This window comes from Echinops telfairi, unplaced genomic scaffold (assembly GCF_000313985.2).
Source record: "Echinops telfairi isolate 266 unplaced genomic scaffold, ASM31398v2 ScPeMD7_1;HRSCAF=3_0, whole genome shotgun sequence".
In the NCBI taxonomy this organism is placed as follows: Eukaryota; Metazoa; Chordata; class Mammalia; order Afrosoricida; family Tenrecidae; genus Echinops; species Echinops telfairi.
This window is the reverse complement of record NW_022103896.1, coordinates 60,864,221-60,869,111: the sequence shown is the minus strand read 5'-3', so window position 1 is coordinate 60,869,111 and position 4,891 is coordinate 60,864,221. Positions and strand designations below refer to the sequence as shown.

General features: G+C 39.3%; 1 protein-coding gene across 2 annotated transcripts in view; it reads left to right on the top strand.

Moving 5' to 3' along the window:
* PKIA (cAMP-dependent protein kinase inhibitor alpha) overlaps positions 1–4,891 on the top strand; it is a 109,122-nt gene that overhangs the window by 58,755 nt on the left and 45,476 nt on the right. Inside the window, exon 2 of one of the 2 annotated variants that reach the window (XM_045286437.1) lies at positions 3,966–4,090. The gene's annotated coding sequence lies outside the window, so the exon portion shown is untranslated. Of the gene's footprint in view, positions 1–3,965; positions 4,091–4,216; positions 4,253–4,891 lie in introns of those variants that run through there. The other variant, XM_004697506.2, reaches the window with a different exon arrangement.

The window sequence follows — 4,891 nt, the reverse complement described above, 5'->3', positions numbered from 1 at the left end:
AAAAACGAGATGTTGGAATGATAAAATTAGAGTTCTAAAGTCATAAAATAATGTTACAACAGATAATTACCAGGCCGCTCGAAATAAATGGAAAAAGAAATCTAAGCAAATTATAGAAGTTATAAAAATGTTTAATGCAAATGATAATGCTGAAAAATGCAATAACCAAATAAAACTATTCTTATAATGGCACAGCAGTAGAGTAGAGATGGCAATGCATAAAACTAGTGACCTTGATATTACCCAATATAGAATTTGCCAAGTTACCAAAAAGAAATGTCCCAAACGTAGAAAAACAGAGAAGAACTTGACTGAGGGACTTTAACAAAAGAGCTAATATCCTATAATTAAAGTCTCAGATCGGAAAGTGGAGAGCGACAAGGGAAAAGTTTGTGAGAGAAAAGTAACTGAACATTTCACGAATTTGGCAGAAACACAAGACTACAGCGTTAACAACCCCAGTGGTCTTCAAATAGGATAAAGACAAAGATTCTTACATCAAGATAAATCACCATTAAAACTTTGAAAAATAAACACAATTAGGAAGAAAATAAATGAGAAATGAGTCAGAGATTAATAATGCATCGCTTATAGAATGGAACCATGTCAAACAATAGCAGACTTCGCATCTGAAACTAACCACATGGTCAGCAGGTCAAACGACCAGCTGCTGGGTGAGAGGAAGAGGAAGGGCCCTGCCCTGCCACACAGGCTTGTCATGACTTAGAATCAACCTAATGCCATTGAATTTGGTTTTATTTGTGTTGTTGTTATTATTGCTTTTTTGCTTTCTTGTAGACTTATATTACTGGAATAATCATTCATCTTTGGTATGTTGGCTTCCCACCACCCTCCTCCATCTTCTCCAGAATGATCTTTCTAAAGCTGAAATAAAAATAGAGCAAACAAAACCTATCTCATACTTTTCTAGATAATTCTTCTGAATCTTATCCTCTTTCTCCTCCATTTCCTTCTTTTCTAGCTTCTAACTTTCAGTTCCAGTACTTAAATAGTTTCCCATCTTCCTTAGCATAAAATATGATATCATTGGTTCTTATATAGACTACTCATGATCTGGCTTTCAAAAAAATAACTCTCTGAGCCCTCTTTATATGGGTTATAAGAGTAGGGCTTAAAAAGTTCATGAGAGATAGAATTAAAAGATAATGGAATTTTTCAATGAACTCTCTGAAGCCTGCTTATATATGGAGAATTTTTCTTTTTTTATTGATAAACTTTGCTTTTCTGTGACAAAATGATTTTGCTTTTTTTTCTCTCAATGCAACATTCACCTCTCTTTTGTATTTAGATTCATTTATGTCATTGTGTTTGATAGGAAACTCTACTGGTCTTCCTAATTTATAATTGCTTCCAAGCATACATTAAGGTTCTGTCTTCTCTCTCCCTAATAGTACTCTGCAATAATATCTATTATAATCGTGCATTTACATATCTAGTTACCCAATGGATTGGATTCTCACTGGTAAGATAATTTTCATAATGATAACACCAATTCCTAGGTTAGTCCCTGAAATAGTTTAGGTGGTCGGTAAATGTGTTTGTTGAATAAATGGATGGATGAGTGATTAACTTTAAGTCTAGTTATTTTCAGCTCATCTTTACTAGGAATCTATCAAACATGCTCACAGTCCTTCTGGAGATGAGCAATTTAGAAAACCCTAACTGTGATTTAGGAGATCTGGTTACACACTGGGTTTGAACTTGACAGCTGCTCTGTTGGAGAAAGAAGCAGCAGTCTGCTTCTGGAAAGATCTCCAGCCTCCGAGGCCCTGTGGGACCCTTCTACTCTGCCCTGTAGGATGATGATGAATTGGCGCTGACTTGCTGACAAAGGGTTTTCTGGCTCAATGTACGAACCCACCCAGTAATTCTATAGTCAGAGCTGGCGATCTACTTATGCAAAAATTACAACCTATGTGGCAGTTCTACACTATTCCATGGGGGTCACTTCAGGGGCTTCAGAAAGTCCCTGGAAAAATTAATTTTCTTTTCATCATATTTTCCTATGGACTTTCAAAGATCCCTTTCTATGAGCTGAAGGCTTTCTGGAAGCACCAAAAAACAGATCTGATTTAATGAAAGGAATTGTTACTGATACATCACTATTTAAATACCTCAAAGTAAAAGTGTTAACCCAAGAACTTAATGTTATCCATTTGGACTTGCAGGCCAACCATTAAAGAGCTCTACTGCTCAAATACTATCAGAGCCCAAGTAACACCTTCCTAGCTCTTGTTCCTGGAGGATCGTGCTCTCCTCCTCTGAGGGGAGGTCCAACGTATGCGGGCATTCATGTGTCTGGAAGGAGTTCTTAGCAAATGGAAAGTGAGCATCGGACCATAAGTAATTTAGGTTTGCATCCCTTGTTTGGGATAATTTTACAGTATATTCTACTGAGTCTCCTAGAACTTCCCTGCAGGAGCAATGATCACGCCCCATCCCATCCCCATTTCCATCCCCATGAGAGAAATATGTTCAGTACAGTGCCTCTATTTATATCCTTCCATTCCCTGTCTCATTTGCCCACTCCATTCCTGAGCTTTCTAGAACACCTCCCAGATACATGACTTGCATTCAGATGTTTGTCTTTTTGGAGAGACTTGACATAGGAAAATCTCAAGCCATTTCTAGTCTCTTAATAATTCAATGGAAGCCCTGGTGCTGAAAGCAGTTTGAAACTACCAACCACTGGGGAAAGATGTGGCTTTCCATTCTCTAAACAGTGCTTCTCAACCTTCTTAATGCCGAGGCCCTGTAATACAGCTCATATTGTGGTGACCCCCCCACACATAAAATTATTTTCATTGCTACTTCATAACTAATTTTGCTACTGTTATGAGTCAGGTGACCCCTATAAAAGGGTTGTTCGACCCCCAAAGGGGTCGCAACCCACAGGTTGAGAACTGCTGCTCTAAAGATTTCCTGTCTTGCAAACCCACAGGGCAGTTCTGTCCTGCCGTGATATGTTCGCTGTGCTTCAGAATCAAATTTATATCATTGAGGTCTTTATTGTTGTTTGTTTAATAACTCGATAAGGAATACAGATGATGCAGTGGTGAAATGTTTGGTTGCTCACTGGAAGGTTCTAGATTCAAGCCTATCAGTCATTCTGTAGGAGAAAGCTGTGGTAGATTGCTTCTACAAAACCTTGCAAACCCAATGAACAGTTCTACCATGTTTTATAAGGTCCCTGTGAATTAAAATCATTTTGGCAATAGCTGGAATTCAAACAGTTCCCCACTACTTTCAGGGCCATGTTTGTTACATTTATCAGAAAATAACATCTTTTGGGACAAATATCTGGAATCTTGATGTTGGTGATTTACTGGAGAATGCCTGCAGGGTATTGCTTTCCAGTAAGGCTGGTGTGGAATTTATGGGCAGATCATGTGCAACAGGTGTGACTATAATTTATGGAGACTGCTCTCTTAGCCACTCAGCAACGCTGCCATTATTATTTTGGGATCACAGTCTTGTGACATTGTTGCTCCCACATATGTATCTTTCTGAATCACTGACTGCCTATTAATAGATGTATTCCTCCCTCACTACCCTATTATTAAAAAAGCGGCACACATACCCCCAAACGGAAAAAGACAAAAGCTGTGTGCATGCAATGGATATTGTACATTAGGGTCTCTGTGAAACACCCTTCTGCAAGTTCCTGTGTTTATTTTAAGAGTAAATGAATTAATCAACTTAATAATTTCCTAAAGATCATATTTAACTAAGTGAAGACTGAAGAAAGGGAATTTCAAATAAAGAAGCTTGGGAAACGGGCCCCTCTGCCTACATTTTATGTTGACATTAACCTTTCTAGACGTCTTTGCTTGGCTTCAGCGCCCAGAATGTGACTTGTAACCTTGTCAGAATGCATTCACTTTGTAAATACGCAAACATAAGTGTACAGATACATATATACGTATTTTTTTCTTTCATTTCAGTTTCCTGAGTTTCTGAGAAGGCCTGGTTTTTCCCAAAGGAGCGATTTCCATAGAAATCCGAAGGTCTGACCAAGGAAACAATAAGCCAGGATAGCCAATGAATTGAGGACAAGGTTTCCAATCAGGTAGGACCACTTACTCTTGTACATTCAATCACCAAAAACACAATGCCTGCTTGAAAAAAAGAAATCTAATATCAGCCACCCCCCTAGGAAATTGCCTACAATTCTCTTGGAACTTGTGGTGTTTGTCAGCGAATACCTTGGAGAGAAGAGAACACATCAACAGTACGATGTTTTTATTTCCATTTTTAGTTCCTTGTTATTGAGTACACTTAGTGATCCTTGGTACTTTATTCCCCGGGGACTAAGCATGAGGGAGCTCTGCTGGCATAGTGATTAAAACTCTCAGCTATGAACCAAGAAGCCAGGGGTTCTAACTCACCAGCCAGCCTGTAGAGACTGTTGTTATTGTTAGGCGCCATCAAGTTGGCTACGGCGAATAGTGACCCTCTGCACAACAGGACGGTCCTGTGTGATTCTTTTCATTGTTCCTGTGCCTGAGCCCATTGTTAGAGCTCCGATGTCATCCTTGGAAACCCTCTGGGCTTTACGATTTTTGTTAAGCATGTACAAATGGACTTCCTTGGTATTGTCTCTGAAGGCAAATCATACTCATGGGTTATCTATAGGACTCTCTGGTTGTTTATCCAAGCTAAGGTGCTCCATGATAGGACCAGAGGAACACCCACAGCTCAGCCGGGAAATGGAACTCGTTTGGTTTTGGAGCACACCTAGCCCTAGTCTAAGAACAGTCACACGTGCGCATGGAGTAAACATGGAGTGTACGTATGGAGTAAGCAAGGTGAAGAAGGAAGCCTGTGAAAGAGAAGTTCTGTTCTCATCTACTGATGAATGTCAAAACCC